This window comes from Triticum urartu, chromosome 2 (genome assembly GCF_003073215.2).
Source record: "Triticum urartu cultivar G1812 chromosome 2, Tu2.1, whole genome shotgun sequence".
Lineage (NCBI taxonomy): Eukaryota > Viridiplantae > Streptophyta > Magnoliopsida > Poales > Poaceae > Triticum > Triticum urartu.
Genome location: NC_053023.1, coordinates 189,064,817 through 189,091,107, shown reverse-complemented (window position 1 = coordinate 189,091,107; position 26,291 = coordinate 189,064,817). Strand labels below are relative to the sequence as shown.

Below are 26,291 nucleotides of genomic sequence, written 5' to 3'. Positions count from 1 at the left end.
TCGAATCTTCGAGATATCTTCAGCACTCCAGAATAAATGAATAGCGAAGAGTGGATGATTATGAGGTGCATCGGTATGATAAAACTTCTGAAACGAGGAAAAGATATGATCAACACCAAAAGCTTGAATTGAATCCACCGGAGAAGAAAAAAATTTAAGGATGATGACCTTGAGGCTCCGTTAAAATCTTCATGAGAATCACCGGATAAGAACATTGACGGAAAGGAATGAAGAGGCCTCGCATCAATAAGATGGTTCATTGATTAAGAAATCTGAATCCTTGAAGAAAAATGGGGTGGGTGGGCGGGAAAAACAAAGACAACTTGGAAAACGGATGAAGCGAACACCGTTGAAAAGAACTGATAAATGATCTTGCGAATGTTGAAGTGATCGGGTCCACTTGAAGAGAGACACACCGGTTGAAAAAGGATTGACATGACAATCTCGATGATCAAAAAAGGATTAATGTTCACATCGGGGTATGAGAACACCACTTAGGAATAGGTATGGAATCAACATTTGACTTCGAAGCAACTCGAATACCACAACTCAAAACAAAAACAAAGGATTGGCTTGCAGAATAAGCCGGAACAAACATATGATAGAGATTTCGTCCGAAGTTTTCGTGGTGGGGCCTACACGGGCTCGATCGTACAGCACCATCATGTACAAGGCAGTGCACATGACATACGAAGCGTCCCCGAGTCGGCATAGCCAAGGACTATTTAAGACACAACGAGACCACTGTAAAACCAACCGTGGATAGGCGGACCACTAGACGTCGAACCCCAATTTCATATCATACATCAGTCGGAAAGATATCCTACGAGCTACTTGAATTCCCACTTATAAACTCCCGAAATTTTCTGGTTATGCAATCAGGTGTTGGGGATACAGGGGAAGCATAATATCTCACCCAAAACTAGCAAATCCTACATCCAGCTGTATCCATCCTTCAACACATAACCAAGAAACCTTCGGAAATCGTCTACCTCAACCTTCGAAAAGCATCTGTTATACGAGTTATGGCAATACTCCCGAACTCCCGCCCCAGTACTGGGTGGCGTCGAGGTTATCTCACCAACAACTGCATAAAAGAGATTTTCGATGTCGGCGAAACTAATCTCAGGTATTCCAGAACTGCAACGATAAAATTGTGACGACAACACCTCGGAGCTCAACTCCCCGGGACAGTGCCACAACCCCTAAATGACAGGAGGCACCAAGAACAATGTTCTCGTCACAAAACCATCGGAATGATTCCAAGATACCCGCGTGATCTTAAAAAAAAATTAGTGAAATTTGAGAAGAGAAGAGACAAAACTCTACGTCAGGATGCCTTACCAGAGCGATGAAGGGACTGGGGAGTAAAAAGAATTCCTAAACTCTCCGATATATAATTCCTAACGACTCAAAACATTTTTCTAGACTCAACTCGTCTGCTAACTCGATCAAGCAGGGGGCTCCTAAGGTCGGGGAAGGCTCTGATTACCAACTTGTAACGCCCTCGATGCGGCTATATCTCCCACGTGTCGAAGCACGACTTAGAGGCATAACCGCGTTGAAAGCAATGTCGCAAGTGAGGTAATCTTCACACAACCCATGTAATAAATAAGGGAAAGAGTTACATAGTTGGCTTACAATCGCCACTTCACACAATTACATGAATAAAGCATTACAACGTCCAAATACAATCAAGGTCCGACTACGGAACCAAGATAAAAGAAGAACCCCAAATGCGACAAGGTCCCCGATCGACCCGACTCGGCTCCACTACTGATCAACTAGAACGAGACAACACAAAGGACAAGATCTTCATCGAGCTCCTCCTTGAGCTTGGTTGCGTCACCTGCTCGGTAACATCGGCACCTGCCATCTGGTTTTGGAAGTAATCTGTGAGTCACGGGGACTCAGCAATCTCACACCCTCGCGATCAAGACTATTTAAGCTTATAGGTAAGGCGAAGGTATGAGGTGGAGCTGCAGCAAGCGACTAGCATATATGGTGGCTAACATACGCAAATGAGAGCGAGAAGAGAAGGCAAAGCACGTTCGAGAAAGTATGATCAAGAAGTGATCCTAAACAACCTACGTCAAGCATAACTCCAACACCGTGTTCACTTCCCGGACTCCGCCGAGAAGAGACCATCACGGTAACACAGGAGGTTGATGTATTTTAATTAAGGTCAACTTCCAGTTTTCTACAACCGGACGTTAACAAATTCCCATCTGCCCATAACCGCGGGCACGGCTTTCGAAAGTTCAAATCCCTGCAGGGGTGTCCCAACTTAGCCCATCACAAGCTCTCACGGTCAACGAAGGATATTCCTTCTAGCGGGAAGACCCGATCAGGCTCGGAATCCCGGTTACAAGACATTTCGACAATGGTAAAACAAGACCAGCAAAGCCACCCAGATGTGCCGACAAATCCCGATAGGAGCTGCACATATCTCGTTCTCAGGGCACACCGGATGAGCAAGACGTCGGGTAAGCCAGCCCAGAGTTTCCCCTAGTAGCCTCGGACATCGCTCAGTTGGACCAACACTTAGAGAAGCACTGGCCCCGGGGGTTAAAATAAAGATGACCCTTGAGCTGGCCGACTCAAGGGAAAGAAAAAGGCTAGGTGGCAAATGGTAAAACCAATGTTGGGCCTTGCTGGAGGAGTTTTATTCAAGGCGAACTGTCAAGGGGTTCCCATTATAACCCAACCGCGTAAGGAACGCAAAATCCGGGAACATAACACCGATATGACGGAAACTAGGGCGGCAAGAGTGGAACAAAACACCAGGCATAAGGCCGAGCCTTCCACCCTTTACCAAGTATATAGATGCATTAATTAAATAAGAGATAGTGTGATATCTCAACAAAATATCCATGTTCCAACATGGAACAAGCTTCAATCTTCACCTGCAACTAACAACACTATAAGAGGGGCTGAGCAAAGCGGTAACATAGCCAAACAACGGTTTGCTAGGATAAGGTGGGTTGGAGGCTTGGCTTAACAATATGGGAGGCATGATAAGAAAGTGGTAGGTATCGCAGCATAGGCATAGCAAAAGAGCGAGCAACTAAGCAAGCAAAGATAGAAGTGATTTCAAGGGTATGGTCATCTTGCCTGAAATCCCGCAAGGAAAAAGACCGAGTCCATGAAGACGACAAACGGACATAGTCGAACGGGTCCTCACAAACGCAACGTTAACGGAACCAACCCGAAGAAGCAACACCGGAAAGAAGCAAACAATCATGGTAAACAACCATCACATACTCATGGCATGATGCATAATCAAGTATGATGCATGTCCGGTTTAAGTATGCATGGCATGGCAAAGTGCACAAGCAATCCTACAAATTAAGTGGAGCTCAATATGCATCGGGATGCATATTGACAAAACACCACATCAATTATTTAGTTCTCTCCCGTTTAAGTACACAACAATATTAAATGTTGGTTAACATGACAAGAGGTGAAGCATAACAAAACTATACCCATTAAACAGTTTAAATGGGGCCGGATATAACAAACAACAAATCCGGTAAATCCCCATATGCATTAGTAATTTATTGCAACAACAATTTAAACATTTTAATTGTTGTTATCATGATGCGGATGACATGAACAAGTTTATGCAATTTTTTATTAAAAGTTGACAAGAGCATTATAAGGCATTTGTCACCGTGGTGGAAGGAAAAAGGGTGCCATGGCAACGATAACGAAAACGGTGCCATGGCAGCGTTCCAGTTCCGGTAACTCGATTGAGATACCGATGCAAAGGAGAAGTGTGCGGATGCGTGCAAAAAATGGTGGGGCGCTCCCGGATTCCGGGTGTCCCACAGGTTAGTGGCATGGAAAACGAGTGACAATACGGACACGGTGCAGACAAAGGGTGCATCTCATCCAACATGCATTCATGCGTTCACGGGCGTCGTCTCAGTGGTTATACCTTCCAAGGAAGCATTCTCGAGCGGTTCGAGTTCGTAGAGGAAGTAGTTGTTCTCGTGACGGTAGTGGAAGTAGGGGTACATGCCGACGGTCGTTTCTCGTCAAAATTACAGCGGTGGTAGTTGTACACGGTTCGTAGATGTTCGAGTCGCCGGTAGAGGTACTTGGCATAACGTTACAAGGTCGGTCTCGCCGGTCTCGATCTCGACAGCGTAGTTGTACAAGTGCGACATCGGACTTGTCGAACCCGAACTCTTCGGGGGGGCGTCGTGGTACTTGGCGAATCCGCGTAGTCGTGCATGTTCCAACATCAAACTTGGAGGGGCACCGACGGCGTTGTACTTGGCGAATCCTGGACGGTCTTGGTGGCCTTCGGTGGAGGTGTGTTCGTTTGAACTAGGAAAACAGCGGCAGCAGCAAGCATCCCAGGAGCCAACGGGCTCGGTCATCTGCGAACGACGAGGACAGCCGGAGATGCAGCAACAGAAGCAAAACAGCAGCAGCAAAGAATCCGACAGCGGCTGGAGCAGATCAGGCACCGTGGTGCTATGCTCCAAGGAGAGCACAAACGAGACAGAGGGAAACCAGAGGACATCGGCGTCGACCGGTGCTCCGGGAAGGTCAAGGATGCAGGGCGCGTAGACGGGGCTTGCTGGAGGACGACCGGCGACGAAGGTTGGCCGGGATGGTCGCCGGCGGCGTCGGCGCAGTGGCGAACTGGCGCAGCGGCGGAGGAGACGGCAGCGAGGCGCGCAGGAGAGGGAGGAGAAGGGCGCGTAGCTCGTCGCGGTAGGTGGGTCGCGTGGCCGGCTGTTGCACGAGGCACCAAGGGGATCGAGCGCGAGGATCTCTTGCTCCTCTCTGTGTGTGTGCGTGGCGGCGGAAGGAGGATGGAGGGGAGAGAGCGATCGCAAGGGGAGGCAAGCATGGCGCGAGGGAGAGAAATGGCATCGAGCAGAGGGGCCTGCGAGCGTTGGGGATGGGGATCGGGCTCCTCCCTGGCGCTGTCGATCTCTCTCTCTGACGGCGCTGGAAGGAGGGACCGAACGAGAGGGAGAGGCCAGGGTATCGAGCGGGAGGAGGAAAGGGATCGGGCACGCTCTCCCTATGGCGGCGCGAGGGGAGAAGCTCCCTGGCGCTAGGGTTAGCTGTAGGTGGGGGCTGAGCCTTAGAGGCTAGCGCTGGGGTGGGCCTAGGGAGGCCCAAGTGGGCTGCGGCTGGCCTGAGGTGCAGCTGGGCCTAAATGGCCTGTTAGGCACCCTCTCTCCCACTCAAAAGAGAAAAAAAACAGAGATAAGGAAGAAAAGAAAGAGAGGATAGGGGACGAAGTTGGACACGCGGATAGTTTTCCCGGACTCGCAAAAATATGTTAGGACCGAGAAAATTTGGAAAGACCAAGATTGAAAGAATAAATTCAAATGTATTTGAATTTAATTCAACTCGTTTGAAAGGAGTAGGGATCCGAAGTTTCCAAAAATGTTGAACATCTAGGAAGAGCCTCGATAAAATGATAAAAGAAAATGAGGACAAGTCGGAGACCAAGAATTGAGATAACCAAGGCATTGGGATTTATTTGCAAGTGTGTCAACGGTTAATTCCAAAAGAATGGAATATTTAATAATAGCTCCATAATTATTAGGAGGATATGTTATATAGAGAAATCACTAGGTGAACTCCCTTGGTTTAAATGGACTGAAAATCCATACGATTTATTTATTTGAATTGAGATGCAAAGATTAAAGACATGATGACATGATGCAAATGCACATGATGCAAATATGAAAACGATGAACCAAACAAATCACACGACGAAACCCGGAAACATGGAAGGCATCTGAAGCTCCGGTCTTGGGGCGTTACAATGGTGCCCTCCATAAGCTTCGGAGTGACACTTGCGTAGGATCTGTTCCTATTCATGCTCAGGTACACAACATCTAATAACACCATCTACTCCTTCTTTATAAAGATGTGGGTCATCCCAAAAGTAATGCCTCAAATCATAAAAGAACTTTTTATTTTGCTGGTATGTGAAACTAGGTGGTATAAACTTAGCAACTATGTAATTAGAATAATCAGCATACCATGGAGTAGTATGAGAAGCATTTATGACATTTAATTGCTCATCAGGAAAGCTATCATCAATAGGTAGTGGGTCATCAAGCACATTTTCTAACCTAGACAAGTTGTCTGCAACGGGGTTCTCAGCTCCTTTTCTATCAACAATGTGTAAATCAAATTCTTGAAGCAAGAGAACCCATCTAATAAGTCTAGGTTTAGCATCTTTCTTTTCCATAAGATATTTAATAGCAGCATGATCAGTGTGAATAGTTACTTTAGAATCAACAATATAAGGTCTAAACTTAATAGTTACTTTAGAATCAACAATATAAGGTCTAAACTTATCACAGGCAAATACAACTTCTAAGAATTCTTTTCCAGTAGTAGCATAATTTCTTTGAGCATTGTCTAGAGTTTTACTAGCATATTGAATAACAGTTAGTTTCTTATCAACTCTTTGTCCTAGAACAACACCTACAGCATAATCACTAGCATCGCACATAATTTCAAAGGGTAAATTCCAATCAGGTGGCTGAACAATAGGTGCAGAGATCAATGCTTTCTTAAGTATTTCAAATGCTTCTACACAATCATCATCAAAGACAAATGGTATATCTTTTTGTAATAAATTAGTCAGAGGCCGAGAGATTTTTGAGAAGTCCTTGATGAACCTCCTATAAAAACCGGCATGACCAAGGAAACTTCTTATACCTTTGATGTCCTTGGGACATGGCATCTTTTCAATAGTATCAACCTTGGCTTTATCAACTTGAATATCTCTTTCGGAAACTTTATGCCCCAAGACAATACCTTCATTAACCATAAAGTGGCACTTTTCCCAATTCAGGACAAGATTAGTTTCTTCACATCTCTGCTAAACTCGATCAAGGTTGCTCAAGCAATCATCAAAATAAGATCCATAGACGGAAAAGTCATCCATGAAAACCTCACAAATATTTTCACAAAAGTCAGAGAATATAGCCATCATGCATCTTTGAAAGGTAGCAGGTGCATTACATAAACCAAAAGGCATACGTCTATAAGCAAAAGTACCAAAAGGGCATGTAAAAGTAGTCTTTGATTGATCTTTGGCTGACACAGGTATTTAAGAGAAACCAGAATAACCATCTAGAAAGCAAAAATGTGTATGTTTGGATAATCTTTCTAGCATTTGATCGATAAAAGGTAAGGGGTAATGATCCTTTTTAGTAGCCTTATTTAATTTGCGGAAATCAATTACCATCCTATAACCATTAATAATTCTTTGAGGAATCAATTCATCTTTATCATTAGGAACAATAGTAATATCTCCCTTCTTAGGGACACAATGGACAGGGCTTACCCACTGACTATTAGCAACGGGGTAAATTATACCTGCCTCGAGGAGCTTTAGTATCTCCTTTCTTACCACTTCTTTCATTTTAGGATTCAGTCGGCGTTGATGATCACGAACTGGTTTAGCATCTTCTTCCAAATTAATTTTATGTTGACATAGAGTGGGACTAATGTCCTTAAGATCATCAAGAGTATACCCAATAGCAGCACGGTGCTTCTTCAGAGTTTTCAATAATCTCTCTTCTTCATGTTATGAAAGGTTAGCACTAATAATAACAAGATATATCTTTTTCTCATCAAGATAAGCATATTTAAGAGTATCCGGTAAAGGTTTAAGCTCAAACACGGGATCACCCTTGGGTGGAGGAGGATCTCCTAGGATTTCAACAAGTAAATTGTGTTTCAGAATAGGTTCCTGTTTAAAGAATACTTCATATAATTCCCTTCTTTCATTCATAAACATATCATTTTCATGGTCTAGCAAATATTGTTCTAAAGGATCACTAGGAGGTACGACAATAGAAGCAAGACCAAAAATTTCATCTTTACTAGGTAATTCTTCTTCACGGTGTTGTCTACTAAATTTAGAAAAATTAAATTCATGAGTCATATCATCTAAACCGATAGTAACAACATCTCTTTTGCAATTTATGGTACCTTTAACAGTATTTAAGAAGGGTCTACCAAATATAATGGGACAGAAGCTATCTTGTGGGGAACCAAGAACAAGAAAATCAGCAGGATATTTAGTTTTCCCACACAAGACTTCAACATCTCTAACAATTCCCATTGGTGAAATAGTATCTCTATTAGCTAGTTTAATTGTGACATCAATATCTTCTAACTCAACAGGTGCAATGTCATGCATAATTTCTTTGTATAAGTCAATAGGTATTGCACTAGCACCCATATCACATAAGCCATGATAACAATGATCTCCTATTTTAACAAAAATAACATGCATACCTACCACAGGTCTAGGTTTATCTGTATCACGGGGTTTAGCAATTCTAGGAGTTTCATCACAGAAATAAATAACATGCCCATCTATATTATCAGACAAGAGATCTTTAACAATAGCAATATTAGGTTCAACTTTAACTTGCTCAGGAGGTGTATATGTTTTAATATTGCTTTTACGAGGCCATAGTTGAAGCTTTAGCATGATCCTTGATCCTAACAGGGAAAGGCGGTTTCTCAACATAAGAAGTAGGAACAATAGGATCATTATAAGTAATAGTCTTTTCTTCAACTTTAATAGGTGCAGCTATTTTTTACTTCTATGGGAGGATGATATTTAAACCACTTCTCCTTGGGGAGATCAACATAAGCAGCAAAAGATTCACAGAAAGAAGCTACTATCTCAGAGTCAAGTCCATATTTAGTGCTAAATTTACGAAAAATATCGGTATCCATAAAAGATTTAACACAATCAAAACTAGGTATCATACCTGACTCCTTACCATAGTTGAGGTCCCAATCTTCGGAGTTGCGTTTAATTCTTTCCAATAAATCCCATTTGAATTCAATAGTCTTCATCATAAAAGAGCCAGCACAAGAAGTATTAAGCATGGTGCGATTGTTATTAGAAAGCCGAGCATAAATTTTTTGAATAATCACTTCTATTGAGAGCTCATGATTGGGGCATGAATATAACATTGATTTAAGCCTCCCCCAAGCTTGAGCGATGCTGTCTCCTTCGTGAGGCCAAAAATTATATATATAATTGCGATCATGATGAACAAGATGCATAGGATAAAACTTTTGATGAAATTCCAATTTCAATCGTTTGTAGTTCCAAGACTCCATATCATCACATAGCCTATACCATGTTGATGCATCTCCCCTCAAAGATAAAGGGAAGACCTTCTTCTTAACAACATCCCCGGGTACACCTACAAGCTTAAATAATCCACAAACTTCATCCACATATATTAGATGTTCATCAGGATGTTTTGTTCCATCTCCCAAAAAGGATTAGCTAGCAGTTTTTCTACCATACCCAAAGGAATTGCAAAGCAAGCATTTTCATTTTCAGTAGGTTCAGTAGGTTGAGGAGCAACTCTTTGCTCTACTAGTCGGGGTGAAGATACCCGAACAAGCCCCTCATAGGATTACTTTCCATAGTAACAAGTGATAGTAAATTTCAGCACACTATATAAATTTTTCCTTACCAAATTCGACCTACCAAAGGCGCTTCACTCCCCGGCAACGGCGCCAGAAAAGAGTCTTGATGACCCACAAGTATAGGGGATCTATCGTAGTCCTTTCGATAAGTAAGAGTGTCGAACCCAACGAGGAGCAAAAGGAAATGATAAGCGGTTTCCAGCAAGGTATTCTCTGCAAGTACTAAAATAAGTGGTAACAGATAGTTTTGTGATAAGATAATTCGTAACGAGCAACAAATAACAAAAGTAAATAAGGTGCAGCAAGGTGGCCCAATCCTTTTTGTAGCAAAGGACAAGCCTGGACAAACTCTTATATGATGTAAAGCGCTCCCGAGGACACATGGGAATATCGTCAAGCTAGTTTTCATCACGCTCATATGATTTGCGTTCGGTACTTTGATAATTTGGTATGTGGGTGGACCGGTGCTTGGGTGCTGCCCTTACTTGGACAAACATCCCACTTATGATTAACCTCTATTGCAAGCATCCGCAAATACAACAAAAGTATTAAGGTAAACCTAACCATAGCATGAAACATATGGATCCAAATCAGCCCCTTACGAAGCAATGCATAAACTAGGATTTAAGCTTCTGCCACTGTAGCAACCCACCATCTACTTATTACTTCCCAATGCCTTCCTCTAGGCCCAAACAATGGTGATGTGTCATGTAGTCGATGTTCACATAACACCACTAGAGGAGAGACAACATACATCTCATCAAAATATCGAACGAATACCAAATTCACATGACTACTAATAGCAAGAATTCTCCCATGTCCTCAGGAACAAAAGTAACTACTCACAAAGCATAAACATGTTCATAATCAGAGGGGTATTAATATGCATATAGGATCTTAACATATGATCTTCCACCAATTAAACCAACTAGCATCAACTACAAGGAGTAATTAACACTACTAGCAACCTACTAGCACCAATCCCGGACTTGGAGACAAGAATTGGATACAAGAGATGAACTAGGGTTTTGAGATGAGATGGTGCTGATGAAGATGTTGATGGAGATTTCCCTCTCCCGATGAGAGGAGCGTTGGTGATGATTTCCCCCTCCGGGAGGGAAGTTTCCCCGGCAGAACAGCCCCGCCAGAACCCTAGATTGGTTCCGCCAAGGTTCTGCCTCGTGGCGGAGGAGTTTCATCCGAGAAGATGGCTTATAATTTTTTCCCATCGAAAGAGTCCATATAGCAGAAGATGGTCACCGGAGGGCCACCAAGGGGCCCACGAGGTAGGGGGCGCACCCAGGCGGGTAGGGTGCGCCCCCACCCTTGTGGGCAGGGTGTGGCCCCCCTGGTGAAGTTCTTGCGCTCAATGTTTTTTATATATTTGGAAAACATCATCCGTGAAGTTTTAGGACTTTTGGAGCTGTGCAGAATAGGTCTCTAATATTTGCTCCTTTTCCAGCCAGAATCCCAGCTGCCGACATTCGCCCTCTTTATGTAAACCTTGTGAAATAAGAGAGAATAGGCATAAGTATTGTGACATAATGAGTAATAACAGCCCATAATGCAATAAATATTGATATAAAAGCATGATGCAAAATGGACGTATCAGATATGATCCTTTGATTCCTTCTACTTTCGATAAGAAAATTTATTATGATGATAGCATGCCTCCTATATATGATGATTACATTGATGAAAGTGGGTTTGGAAGAGTGTCAACTCTAGGTAGCAGTGATCCCACTAATTTGTAGGGTGTTGAATCTTATTACGATATTGATGAAAGTGGATTTGGAGAGGTCATGGCTTTATTTAGTGATACATCCACTATTTTGGAAGAGGTTTCAATTGACTATGACAATAAAGTTGCTATCTATGATGATTATTATGATGACATGTATGCCCTAAAGAGTAATAAATCTTCTATGCTTGTGCATCATGAAAAGAGTGTTGTATGTGATAGTTATATTGTTGAATCCATTCATGATGTTTCTGAAAATTATTATGAGGAAGGAAATTATGCTCTTACCTATCTCAATAATATCAAGTTTCTTCTCTATGTGTTGATTGTTTTGAAGTTGCACTTGTTTTGCCTTCCTATGGTAGTTGATTCTTGTTCCCATAAGTTGTTTGCTAACAAAATCCCTATGCATAGTAAGTGGGTTAGACCTAAAATGTGCTAGTAATATGCTTCATGATGCTCTCTTCATGTTTCAATTCTTATCTTTTATGCGAGCATCATTGAATCATTATGCCTAGCTAAAAAGGCATAAAAGAAAAGCGCTTGTTGGGAGACAACCCAACACTTTTACCTACTATTTTTGTGTGTTCACATGATTATGCTACTGTATTGATCATGTTTTATTGCTTTCGTTTCAATAAAGTGCCAAGTAAAGCCTTTGGGATGGTCTATGGTGATAGTTGATTTGATCTTGCTGAAAAACAGAAACTTTTGCGCTCAGGAAAAAATTCTCATTTTTAACAGAAGTGTGATAAAATACTGATTCTTTTTGCATAAGATTAATAGACAAATTTCCTAGGTTTTACTAATTTTTCAGAATTTTTGGAGTAGCAGAAGTATGGTTGGAGTACAGATCATTACAGATTGTTCTGTTTTTGACAGATTCTGTTTTCAATACATAGTTTGCTTGTTTTCTAGGTTCTATGGATTATATTGCTCAATATAAATTGTGGAAATGATATGCTACAGTAGGAATTGTGTGGAAACAATTATGAATCTTTTCTTTGATAGTACCAAAAGTGAAATGGTTTGCTCTTTATCATACTAACCTATCTCACAAAGTTCCATTAAGTTTTGTGTGATTGAAGTTTTCATGTTTTTGGTGAGATGTCAATATGATGAGAATAAGGAGTGACAAGACCCTAAGCTTGGGGATTCCCAAGTCACCCCAAGGTAATATTCAAGGAAGATCCAACCAACTAAGCGGGGCATCCCCTCTTTCGTCTCCAACATTATCGGTAAACCTCACTTGGAGCTATGTTTTCATTCGTCACATGATATGTGTTTTGATTGGAGCATCATTTTATTTTGTTAGGATTTTCTTGATTTTATTTAGAATAATGTTTTTCATCTTTCATTTCGATAAAAGTGGCAATGATAGCTTTTGCCATGCTTATTTTGCAAATATACATGTTGCTGTTTGAAAACAGAAAGTTTACCGCTGTTGCAAAAATTATCTAGAAAATTAAGAATGTGATAAAATGTTGAAACCTTTTGAAAAATAAGCTCTAATAAATTTCCTACATTGTGGTAAATTTTCATAACTTTTGGAGTTAGGGAAGTATTGATACTCTTGCATTCTTTACAGACTGTATTGTTTTGGCAGATTGCTGTTATGTTTGCATATGTTTGCTTGTTTAATGATCCTATTTGAGGATAGGAGTATTAAATATGCAGAGGCATTTAGTATGCAGTGTTTAATAATAATTTTAGTGATTTGCTACAGTAGAGAATGATAAGGTTTTTGCACTGGTTTATACTAACTTATCTCACGAGTTCTTGTTGAGTTTTGTGTGGACGAAGTTTTTAAGATTTAGGGAAACCGTGATATAAAAGGAATTAAGGAGACACAAAAGCTCAAACTTGGGGATTCCCAAGGCACTCCAAGATAATATTTCAATAAGTCTCAAGCATCTAAGCTTGGGGATGCCCCGGTAGGCATCCTACCTTTCTTCTTCAACAATTATCGGTTAGTATCGGTTGAGCCTAAGTTTTTGCTTCTTCACATGATGTGTGCTATTATTGGAATGTTATTCTATTTTGTTTTTTGCTTGCTGTTGTAATAAAATGCTTAGATCTGAATGTTTTTAAATAAAATAGAGTCCTCAAATAGTTACCAGGGAGGCTAGGTAAGCGGTATTCACATCCCGTCAACGAAGCTCTTTTCTATGTCATTTCCTCTTGTACTTCACTTATATACTATGAGTAAATTGTTGAATAAATTTAATGTCATGAAGTTGAAATCATATCATGCCTAGTGGTAGCTTCACATTGGGTTTAGAAAGTGAAATATTTTTAGGCTTGACAATCATAATATTGGTCATACAAGCAATTCACGAATAATTAGTATAAGGAAGAGAACCTTCACATGCAAACACACTATCATGGAAATCTTTTGTGATTGTGAGCCCCCATCAAAATATTATATGGCAAAATTGTTGAGGTTGGACAAGGAAGACAACGTAATGGTTTATGTTTGTTCATATTCACATAGAAGTTATATTGTCATAGACCCTTCAACATGTGGTGCTTGCCCCCCATCCTTGCTAGCCAAAAATCCCGCACCAAGTAGAGATACTACTTGTGCATCCAAAAACCCTTAAACCCAAATCTTATTTTCAAACGTCCATCATACCTACCTAAGGATTGAGCAAGATATTTCAAGTAAGTTGTCATCGGTGCAATAAGGCAATAAAAATTGCTTCTAAAAGTGTTAGATCATTTAGTGTAAGAGAAAATTGAGTGTTGTACGAACTTGTGACGGCAAAGAATAAAAGCGACAGACTGCATAATAAAGGTTGCTATCATTAGGGGCAATATACACCACTGCAGGATGCTGCTAAGGCGACACTACGATCAGAGATCCTTTGACGAAACTGTGTGCGATGCCATAATCGCAAACGGTGGTGTAAAAACCCGTTAAAAAATGTGCAAAACATTTGCGATGGCGGAGCCATCAAACATGGTTTAGATTTTAGTTGTGTGTGTGATGTAGGGCATATGGTTCAGTTCAATTAACTGTTTGCGATGAGGAGGAACAAAAGAAACGGGCAGCCAGATGGAGGTGCGTGCGATATACAGCATACGGTTCACTCGGATGAACTGTTTGTGATTAGGCAACACAAAAGAAACGGTCAGGCAGATCAAGGTGTGTGCAATATACGGCATGCGATTCACTCGAATGAACTGTTTGCATTGAGACATGAGAACAAAAATGGTTCAACTTAACAAGATGTGTGTGATACGCGGCAAACAGGTCTGTAATTAGAAATGTGTGTGAAGACCGATAATAACACAGACTGTTGCTGCTAATAAGACGTGTGTGTTGTGCGATGGCATTGCATACAGAACAACAACAACACACACACACACACACACACACACACACACACACACACACTTATAAGGACATGCTTGCATAACCAAATTAAACATCCACTTACATAGGTGGCTACTACAACCATGTCATTTGCACACACCAAAATAAACTATTACATGCATAATTACATAGGTGGCTACTACACACATGGCATTTTCACATACCAATAAAGTAAACTATATATTACATGCATGATTAACTAGCATAAACGATCATGTGATCATCATCTACTTCTTGTGACGCTTGCTCTGCTTGTGGCTCGATCTGGACTCGTTGATTTGGGTAACGAGGCACTTCCTCATGTCAACGATCCGCCTGTGCATCTCGTAGCATGTGTACACGCTCTTGGTCGCGAACCTGAGGTAAGGTTCATCCAGTTGCCGCATCCAAGCCATGTGCCATGATAGGGGACTTATTCTCTGGGCGTCTTGCTTCATCTTTTCGTAGTAGGGGTCGATGATGGCCGAGGCGAGTTCGACCAGGGAGTCCTTCTTCGTACTGCCCCAAACCTTGTAGTGGTCATGGATTTCGACAAGGTTCTTGCAGGCCAAGCCCGTAACATTGAGCGCTTTTACATCGTCAATGGTTTCCACCGTGGCGAACTTCTAGTCGGTGCTGTTGACAAACCTGTTGAAACGGTCACAAGGCTCTGTGACCATGCAGTAGCGGTAGATGAGGACATGATGGCGCACACACAACTAGGCGACGCCAACCTTCTAATCTATGTCGGGACGACTGATGGTGTACTGGAGGTCGATGCCGACCACCTTGTACTTGTCTCCAGCAAGCAACTGCTCAACGCTGTTGATGTAGTCGTCCACCACAGCCGGGGCGATGGTGTACACCACCGAGAGATCCGTCTCCCTCACGTGGGTCTCCACTCTATGCTCGCCGAACTCCATTGGATCGCCGCTGGACATCCCCTCTCTATGTGTCGTCGTGGGTATGCTTGTTGTGTTGTGGGGCGCGATCGAAAGGTTGAAGAGACTAAGGTTATAATGGCCGCGGGAATTAAAGGAGAAGCCGGACAGCCAGGAATATCGAAAGGCCCTGATGACAGTTCTAATTTGCAGCGTGTAACTCCATCGTGCCGCACGTAACTGCATCGCGTGGCAACGCGCGCGGCGCAATCGCATGCATATGGGGCCCCTGATGTGATCGTGCGCACGCCCAACCACTGACAGAGCACGCACGGAGGGACGCGAGCAGAGCGCTCCGCGATCGCCTCAACGGCGAGCAACTATATATATAGGAAGAGGATTTTCTATCATAGCTTGCCCTAGAAATAGCTATCAGTACCGTTGGTTGTGCTTTGTGATTCGTACTAGCTGTGTGCTGTAGTACTGTTTGAAGCCCATGTGCTCTGAGATTTAGCTTTGTTGGCAGGCCGGTTCTGGCTACTTTATGCCTAGTTGGCTGACGAAAAGCCTGCCTGGGCGCGTGCGTACGAAAGGGTGGCCACCTGTAGCGTTGTGTATATCAGGTTCCAACTACCCGGCAGCACTTCGTGCAGGTTCTTATGTGTACGGCGCGCCGTTACGTCCCGTTTTTCTCGCACGTGACGCCCACCACGAGACAGGCGCAGGTTCGGTCTTGAATACGTGACGGGTCCATGCATATGCCCGAAAGGAACCTATGTGAGCCACGTGTTGAACCTCTAGCTGCTACACTATGTATACGTACACATGAGTGTCTTCTCGCGTGCAAGCACGTCCACGTCGCTCGCATGTTGTGCAACACATGTGGTCTGCGTCAAGGCACGCGTCTGGTGAGTGCGTACAGCAAGAACAGCTTGTCCCCCCTCCCCCGCCCCCACCCAGTTCACCCATGTCTGGCACTTTGTTAGCCTGACCAACATATCTGCCTCTTTTCAGGTCCGGCATCGATGTCATGTGTTCAGCGAGCATCAGGTAACCAAAACAGCGAGCGTGATTGTGGGTTAATTCTCTATGGATCCAAAAACATGCAGATTGATTAAGTTTGTGGATGTCATTGTTCGTGCCTTTCTATCAAACCAAAAGTGATGGCGTGTACGTCAAAATAACCGGTCGCTTGCGTGCCGAGCTCGGCGTGCCCGTAGTTGCAGCCTATTCATTGAGGTTAGCATGACTTGTAAGTTGTTATGGTAGTGCTATCATATTGAAACCATGTGTTCGTGATTATTAACCCCGCTTCAGTGTGGTAACAAATTTCAACGATATCACTCATCATTTCCTGGACTGCATCTATGTTCATCTGATGATGCGAAGCGACCATGCTAAACGCGTCGTGCACTCTCTTGCTCTCGTCCCATTTGCCGCATCCGCACGCTGGCTAGCACTGCACGCCGTGTCCCAGAGGTTGATTAAAATCAGATCAAATCGTGTAGTGTGTGTAGAGTCCAGAGTAGCAGGTTGCTCACCATTCTTTTTTGTGATCCATGCCAGCGTCGTCTGAGTGTGAAGGCCGAGGAAGAAAATCTCACTGATATGATAATGGGATTTCTGGACCAGCCGGGGATCAGGTACGAAATCATCACAAAACGGCACGTGTTAAATCACATAAGAAACAGACATTTTCAGTGTTCTGAATTTTTTTATTTTTTTGCAATGGCTATTTATCAGCGCACTCGAGCATGGAGTTAGTGTGAACCTGGTGGTGGAACGTCTTGGTATACCAGAATCAGAAGCAAGGTGAGTTTAGTCCGGCATGTTATATTGTGTGCTAATTTTATCAGTCACTGCCTAGCTGACAAAACAATAGTAGTTGTGTGCATTCTTATTGATACTTCTAAAATCACTTGGCAAATGATGACAACCGTGCATTCTTATCGATACAGATCGACGCTCGACAAGCTTGCTGATCTCGGATGCGTGTTACAGACAATTGACGATGACCACTTCATATCTTGTGTTGAATAGTATGTCATTCAGTTGTACAATGCTGTCATTCTGAATCGTCGCTTTGAACCAGTTCAAGAAGGCATTGCCCGAATACCTTGTCTTTCTATTAATACATCAGGCATGACCCTACAAATGGACTATGCTTCAGACACGACGGCTTAATTTAGTTTAGATAGAAAAGATACACATCAAGTTCACTCGCCAGCCTCTTTTAGTTCACATGAGGGTTAAGTCTGAGTGCTTGAATGCCGTCAAAAACACTAGTAACTAGGGTGGTGAGGTCAACATCCATATAGGTGTTGAATAAATTTAGTACAAAAAACTAGCCGATGTTCATGAAAAGTACTGAAACTCTACTCCTTTTGGCACCGATCGAAGGGCTTCGGCAGCTGGATGGGGTTGTCCTTCATACCAAGCACTTCAAACAGCAAGATCATCTTTGTATTGTCAATGTCGCCACCGATCTGCAGAAATACCGAGTAAACATGTGTTAACCCCCCTACACCTTTATTATTATCACCTCTCCAATTCCTTACTCACCAAAGACAATTCGCGTTGCATTTTAGTCCCCATCCATTGCCTTGCAAAGTGCAAAGCGAATATCCCGCTCGATTCCCTGATTAATACACAAAATAACATATGTTGTCATCTGGTAATCTCAGTGAACAGAGTATTCTGTAAACAAGTATTGTCATCTTACCTCTTGCATACCCAAGGTCCTGTGACATTCCTAGAGAACCAGTTGTACCAGCCTGCTGTGTTTGGCTTCCAGCCATCGAAGTAAGCGTCAATGCATTTGATTATGGCAGCCAAAAGCTCATCCGCCAACCGGCCATGCTCCTCTTGTAGCTCATCCATTGGCTTGTCGCCATTGCTCATCATCGGGTCCAGTATTGTAGTTCGCCTTCTCTGGAAGTCGGAGAAGTATGTCGCCCAGGAGTGGTTGTGATGGATGGGCAGAACAAACTAAAACAGGGCAACAAACCATGTTACAATATATAGATCATCCCTCGTCTTCAAGTAGAATGCTTATAATCGCCAACGGAAAATCTGAAGACATGTACCATCGTGCATAGATGAACAGCGTGCGCCAACTGGTCGCCCACAAAAAGATCTCTTATATAATCCTCATCGACGTACCCCTCATCCCTGAACACATGATTCTGCACACAGAAAATCGGATACAGAAATGTCAGGAGCCCCATATCTATCATTACTAATTGATTGCCTGATACGAAGGCACGACACTTCAAAAAAGGAACAACCCTTACCACAAAATCAGGTTCCAGGAAATGACGCCAGCAAGACTCTCCATACTTTGCCGCAAAGTCAACGTCAAGCTGCTGAAACCTTCTCATGAATATGTTCATCATCTCGAAGCTGACTACTCCATCGAGCACCAGCTCTTTCTGTATTTCAATCGCGGTAAATTCAATGTAGCTTGGCAAGGCAGAGATGATCCAATTGCTGCAAAAAGAAAAAAAAGCATAATACCTAAATTAAATGCTTTCCCTAAAAATTTAACATAAAAGCAATAAAAAAGGGCTTCAGATCCATGTGGATCATACTTTTTAACTATCTCCCCTGCCAAGCTCATAAATTTCAAATACAGATGGCATATATCTGCCGGCGTGCATTCTGGCAGTTTGTACTCCATGACGAAAGGGGAACTGGCCAATGGACCTGGAACGACCTTCCTCTTTGGTCTCGGCGCCGACCGAGAGCTTGTCTCAGTCAATGCCACATTTAGATTAACTGTAGACACAGCAAGCTCCTCGCGGATATCAAGCTCTGCGATCATTATATTTTTGGTCCTGGTTACTGGCGATCAGAGAGGGAGTGCTCGCAATTGGGATCAGGCGTGCTTGGCCTGATCTTGGGATGCCGATCGACGACGCAACCCTGATAGGTGCCATCGGTGTCTCTGCACAAGCCAGCTGATCTGTTCGACGATAAGAAAGGGTTAGCATAATTAGTACCAGGATAATCACAGTCAACACAATATGGAAAAAAATTATGCTGAAAATTAACACCTTCCGCTCCGATGGCTGCTGTGAACTCCGCTAGTAAAGGCCCACGCCGCACGACATGATTCGTTTGGTTTTTTCTGTCCCCCCTTGGTGATACTGGCCTGCCCGGAACATTGATTGTGTTGTTCTGTGGCGGGTCGTCTATGCGAAGGTCAAACGATGGGCAACCATCGATATCATTGTGTGTGTCCGTCTCATGCTGCACGCCATTGTACGCTTGGTTTAGCCGGTCCCTCATTGGTGGCAATGTCTTGTTTTGTGTATGGACTGACATGGCCTGCGGCGGGGCGTCTTTTTCAAGGTCAAATGATGGGCAGACATTGAAAACGTCATGTGCGTCCACCTCGGTAATACGCAAGTTTCGTCCCCCCTCGGCATCCATTGGCCGTGACTGTTCACAGTGCACTGGGTAGCTGTCCTCAAGAGCCTGTGAGATGACCAATTCTCTTCCGTCAGATGCATCTATCTCCTCTATGTGTGTGATTGGCTGCGCGGCGGTTGTGCTACATCCGACCCCAATATCTCTTTCGGCCTCCTCTACGAGCTTTCCAAGAGGCGTCCACCCTCTCTCAGAGTCGCTGTCATCCTCCACAGCCTCCACGTTTCTCATTCTTTTCCTATGAAATGTCTTCTTTATCCTTTTTGGCATCGCTTCCGAACCATTTGGTGATGGCTGAAGCGGCGATGCTCCTCGAGCACCATGTGACACCCTTGGGGTGGGGCTTATCATACATGGAGATGCTGCGTTTTGCTTATCTGAAACATCTGAAAAAAGATTTGTCGTCAGTGAACGAAAATACTGAAACGTAAATATGAAAATTTAACACGATCAGGGGTCGGACCGGGTGAACTTTCTATACTTGTGTCATCATCATCAATGTTTATGATGTCCCTTTTTGATGCATTTGTGTGTTGGTCTACCGTCGCAAACACACGGGAGATGTCTTCCCTTGATTTCTGAGCTTCGAGGCATAAGCGATGTATCATCCCTGTGCGGATCTGTGCCCATTCGTTCAAATGCCTATTGTTCTCCGCGTTCATCTCCCTGTCCGATGCCGCCAAAATTTCCTCACAGTTCTGCGTTAATTGAGTCACTTTCTGAATGCACAGAGCTCTCAGCTGCATCACATGTTTGTATGTTCAGTATAGCAATGCACAGAAAGTATACCCACAACCCCTAGGATGCACAGCATCAATAAACAAACTGGTGATAGTTATGCGTCGTAGACTTACAATGTTATTCGTTTGACGGGGGCTGCAGTTTGCGCGTTCATTCCGTGCATGGATTCTTCCGGCGCCTGCATCGATGTTTCTCCTTTTCGATGGATTCCGCCGATAACACACGGAAGTAGGAGCTCGAGGCTTCAGAAAAGCATATCAAACAAGCTGGAGTCAGTATGCGTGTTCAGACATTAATCTTTTGTGGACCTAATATATCAACGTGACACCAATATCTAGCACATGTCTTACCAGCAGCTTCCCATACACATGATTAGGAGATCCCTTTTTAGTGTACGAGTCAGCTAGTATAATTTTGTTGATGTCAGTGCTCGTGTACGCCTTCACCCTTGGGAATACATCATGAGGAATGTTGGGAATGCCACCACTTGAAGTGTCTAGATTGTCGATGTAGAACACCTGCCATTTGACATGAATATCAGAGTTAGGATGAAGGACATTCAGGTCACAGGCATTCATGTCAGAGTTAGGATTGTCGAAAGGACTCCCCACCCCCATCCCCCCACTGACCTGCAGAAAAGGAAGACACCCAAAAATGTTCGGCTTCGATTTCCCTGAGAACAGCTCAGATTTCACCCTTGATGCTGATCTTAGCACATCAGCACGCACGTACCCGGCCCAGTTAAACATATTTATCAAATCTGGCTCATATATAGCTCCCCAGTAGTCTGTCGTGAAGTACTCATTCTTCAAATTGGGAGCCAGCACGTACGACACCGCACAAATTACGAAAGCCATCTTGAAGGCCTTGCTCTCAGCCACAGTCATAGGACGGCCATGCTCCATGAGCACCACCTTTGCTACAGAGGCCGGGCTGTGTTCATTCTCTGAAAGGCTGAGTGCCATCCTGATGGTTTGCACAACCTCGTTCGACACGATTGACCCCGGCGTCATCACTGATGCTCCTCCGCACGGTATTCCCATGACTGTGGCCACATCTTCATCATAGAATGACGTGTCGTGGCGTAGGCCTGCAATGATGGAGCTAGCTTCCTCATCAACTTTGCTATACACCCACAGCAAAAACTCTCTGTCAGTCCTTGTAAGCTTCGGTATATCAAGTAGCCCTCCAAATCCTATCTCATGCACTAACTTCCTCTTCTTAGGATTCAGTTTGGATATCAAATCATACAGTTTCAGAACGCTACACCTTGACCCAACCATGGGCTTTTTCCTTTTCCCCTTTCTGTTGTCATCCGAGCCGGATTCAGATGAGCTGTGCACGACCATGGACGGGATGCGAACCCCCTCACCATCGTCAGACGAGATATCATGATGGTCTTCATTCAAGCGCCGGTGCCCGGATGGGCCAACGCCATAGTCCATCCCCCTATCAGGCCAACCAAAGTCAATAAGAAAAAAGAATGAAGGGGGTTCCCCTCCTGCCCCATTATATTAGAATGAAGCAAAGCAGCAGTACAGAACTGAGTTCAAGAAAACTAAAAACCACAGCAACATAATGGTTCCCGGCTTACTAAACCAAATGAGACCAGAAGTTCTCTCAACTACTCAAGTCAATAAGAAATCCACAATCATAATCTCTGCAGCTATCAATTATGGCGTGCGCATGACCAAAGCAGACGTTCAACTATTCTAACAGGCTTGCTGCGCAAGACCGAAGAACTGTGTGCGTACCTGCCTGGAAAACCGAGCCAAACGCCCCGCCGCCCCCGCCCTTGCCCCTCTACCGACGGCGAGGCGCGCAGATCCGATTCCCGCTGTCCCGGAGCCGTAGCGCGTTCGTGCCGCCGAGCATCTCACATGAGTAGGTTGTTTCGTTGTGCTTTGCGGATTGAGTGTTGGGCGCGGTGTGAGGGGCGGAAGCGGAAAATGTGCGCGGGTAGCAGCGAGATTGAGGAGGAGGCTGCGCTCTACGCTGGGTGGGGGTTTACGACTGGGAGGGCGAAGCGGGCCAGACCCTGTTTGCCACCGCATACGCGTGCCTGGCCACTGTCCCTGTTCACAAGTCTGATCGTATACGAAAACCCCTTCTGCCACCAAAAAATAGAAAAAGAAAAGAAATATACTACCGCGCGCTTGGCTCAAATTTTGTATCTAGCTGTGTCCGGAAAATTCACGCGCGCCTTTACGCGACAGCGTGTGCGTGATGCGCTCCGCGGACCCCATGATGCAGACAGCCATGTTTTTTATATTGTACTTTGGAATTTTACATTAGGCCTAACAAAAAATTTATTCCGTTCATTACAATAAAAAAGAAAAATTATTCCGTTCATTTCATCCATCCGTTCATTCCATAATTATCAATGTTCCGAGTGTGTGCTAAGGCGGTTGGCGTCCCCCGTAACTGATATCGGTTCCACGAACAAACGGGTGGCCGTCCATCGAGGTTAACTTCGACGGACCCATCACTAATTTTTGGCGGGTCCCGTACCAGGGTAACCGGTCCTCCTCCCCCTAAATCCATCGGCTCCATGGTTGATATCGTCAGTTCCACCTGAGATGGATTGCCTCGTCGGTTCCGAGTGTGATAAGGCGGTTCGCGTCCTTCGTAACCGATCGGTTCCACGAATGAATGGGCGCACGTGCATCAAGGTTAACTTCGACGGACCCATCACTTATTTTTGGCGCTTCCCGTACCGAGGTTCCGGCCCTCCTCCCCCCTAAATCCACCGGCTCCACGGTTGATAACTTCGGTTCCACCTGAGATGGTTTGCCTGGTCGGTTCCGAGTGTGTGACAAGGCGGTTGGCGTCCTCCGTAACTTATATCGGTTCCACGAAAAAACGTGTGGCCATGCATCGAGGTTAACTTTGACGGACCCATCACTGATTTTTGGCGGGTCCCGTACCAGGGTTACCGGTCCTCCTCCCCCCTAAATCCATCGGCTCCATGGTTGATATCGTCAGTTCCACCTGAGATGGTTTGCCTCGTCGGTTCCGAGTGTGTGATAAGGCGGTTCGCGTCCTCCGTAACCGATCGGTTCCACGAACAAACGGGCGCACGTGCATCGAGGTTAACTTCGACGGACCCATCACTTATTTTTGGCGGTTCCCGTACCGAAGTTACCGGCCCTCCTCCCCCCTAAATCCACCGGCTCCATGGTTGATCTCTTCGGTTCCACCTGAGAAGGTTTGCCAGGTCGGTTCCGAGTGTGTGATAAGGCGGTTGCGTCCTCTGTAACCGATATCGGTTCCACAAACAAACGGGTGGCCGTGCATCGAGGTTAACTTCGACGGACCCATCACTGATTTTTGGCGGGTCCCGTATCAGGGTTACCGACCCTCCTCCCCCCTAAATCAATCGGCTCCATGGTTGATATCGTCAGTTCCACCTGAGATGATTTGCCTCGTCGGTTCCGAGTGTGTGATAAGGCGGTTCGCGTCCTCCGTAACCGATCGGTTCCACAAACGTACGGGCGCACGTGCATCGAGGTTAACTTCGACGGACCCATCACTTATTTTTGGTGGTTCCCGTACCGAGGTTACCGGCCCTCCTCCCCCCTAAATCCACCGTCTCCATGGTTGATATCTTCGGTTCCACCTTAGATGGTTTGCCTGGTCGGTTTCGAGTGTGTGATAAGGCGGTTGGCATCCTCCCTAACCGATATCGGTTCCATGAACAAACGGGTGGCCATGCATCGAGGTTAACTTCGACGGACCCATCACTGATTTTTGGCGGGTCCCGTACCAGGGTTACCGGCCCTCCTCCCCCCTAAATCCATCGGCTCCATGGTTGATATCGTCAGTTCCACCTGAGATGGTTTGCCTCGTCGGTTCCGAGTGTGTGATAAGGCGGTTCGCGTCCTCCGTAACCGATCGATTCCACGAATGAACGGGCGCACGTGCACCGAGGTTAACTTCGACGGACCTATCACTTATTTTTGGCTGTTCCCATACCAGGATTACTGGCCCTCCTCCCCCCTAAATCCACCGTCTCCACGGTTGATATCTTCGGTTCCACCTGACATGGTTTGCCTGGTCGGTTCCGAGTGTGTGATAAGGCGGTTGGCGTCCTCCCTAACCGATATAGGTTCCACGAACGAACGGGCGCACGTGCATCGAGGTTAACTTCGACAGACCCATCACTGATTTTTGGCGGGTCCCGTACCAGGGTTACCGGACCTCCTCCCCCCTAAATCCATCGGTTCCACGGTTGATATCGTCAGTTCCACCTGAGATGGTTTTCCTCGTCGGTTCCGGTATGTGATAAGGCGGTTCGCGTCCTCCGTAACCGATATCGGTTCCACGAACAAACGGGTGGCCGTGCATCGAGGTTAACTTCGACGGACCCATCACTGATTTTTGGCGGGTCCCGTACCAGGGTTACCGGCCCTCCCCCCCTAAATCCATCGGCTCCATGGTTGATATCGTCAGTTCCACCTGAGATGGTTTGCCTCGTCGGTTCCGAGTGTGTGATAAGGCGGTTCGCGTCCTCCGTAACCGATCGATTCCACGAATGAACGGGCGCACGTGCACCGAGGTTAACTTCGACGGACCTATCACTTATTTTTGGCTGTTCCCATACCAGGATTACTGGCCCTCCTCCCCCCTAAATCCACCGTCTCCACGGTTGATATCTTCGGTTCCACCTGACATGGTTTGCCTGGTCGGTTCCGAGTGTGTGATAAGGCGGTTGGCGTCCTCCCTAACCGATATAGGTTCCACGAACGAACGGGCGCACGTGCATCGAGGTTAACTTCGACAGACCCATCACTGATTTTTGGCGGGTCCCGTACCAGGGTTACCGGACCTCCTCCCCCCTAAATCCATCGGTTCCACGGTTGATATCGTCAGTTCCACCTGAGATGGTTTTCCTCGTCGGTTCCGGTATGTGATAAGGCGGTTCGCGTCCTCCGTAACCGATATCGGTTCCACGAACAAACGGGTGGCCGTGCATCGAGGTTAACTTCGACGGACCCATCACTGATTTTTGGCGGGTCCCGTACCAGGGTTACCGGCCCTCCCCCCCTAAATCCATCGGCTCCATGGTTGATATCGTCAGTTCCACCTGAGATGGTTTGCCTCGTCGGTTCCGAGTGTGTGATAAGGTGGTTCGCGTCCTCCGTAACCGATCGGTTCCACGAACAAACGGGCGCACGTGCACCGAGGTTAACTTCGTCGGACCCATCACTTATTTTTGGCTGTTCCCGTTCCAGGGTTACCGGCCCTCTTCCCCCCTAAATCCACTGTCTCCATGGTTGATATCTTCGGTTCCACCTGACATGGTTTGCCTGGTCGTTTCCGGGTGTGTGATAAGGCGGTTGGTGTCCTCCCTAATCGATATCGGTTCCACGAACGAACGGGCGCACGTGCATCGAGGTTAACTTCAATGGACCCATCACTGGTTTTTGGCAGGTCCCGTACCAGGGTTACCAGACCTCCCCCCTAAATCCATCGACTCCATGGTTGATATCATCAGTTCCACCTGAGATGGTTTGCCTCGTCGGTTCCGAGTGTGTGATAAGGCGGTTCGCGTCCTCCGTAACCGATCGGTTCCACGAACGAACGGGTGCACGTGCATCGAGGTTAACTTCGACGGACCCATCACTGATTTTTGGCGGGTCCCGTACCCGGGTTACCGGACCTCCCCCCCCCTATATCC

General features: G+C 45.2%; 1 long non-coding RNA gene across 1 annotated transcript; it reads left to right on the top strand.

The window, feature by feature from the left end:
• Positions 1 to 16,474: 16,474 nt before the first annotated feature.
• On the top strand, positions 16,475 to 17,450 carry LOC125541386. Its single transcript, XR_007297517.1, has 4 exons — positions 16,475 to 16,678; positions 16,757 to 17,082; positions 17,183 to 17,251; positions 17,398 to 17,450. It is a non-coding gene; the product is annotated as an uncharacterized LOC125541386 (long non-coding RNA).
• Positions 17,451 to 26,291: the final 8,841 nt, after the last annotated feature.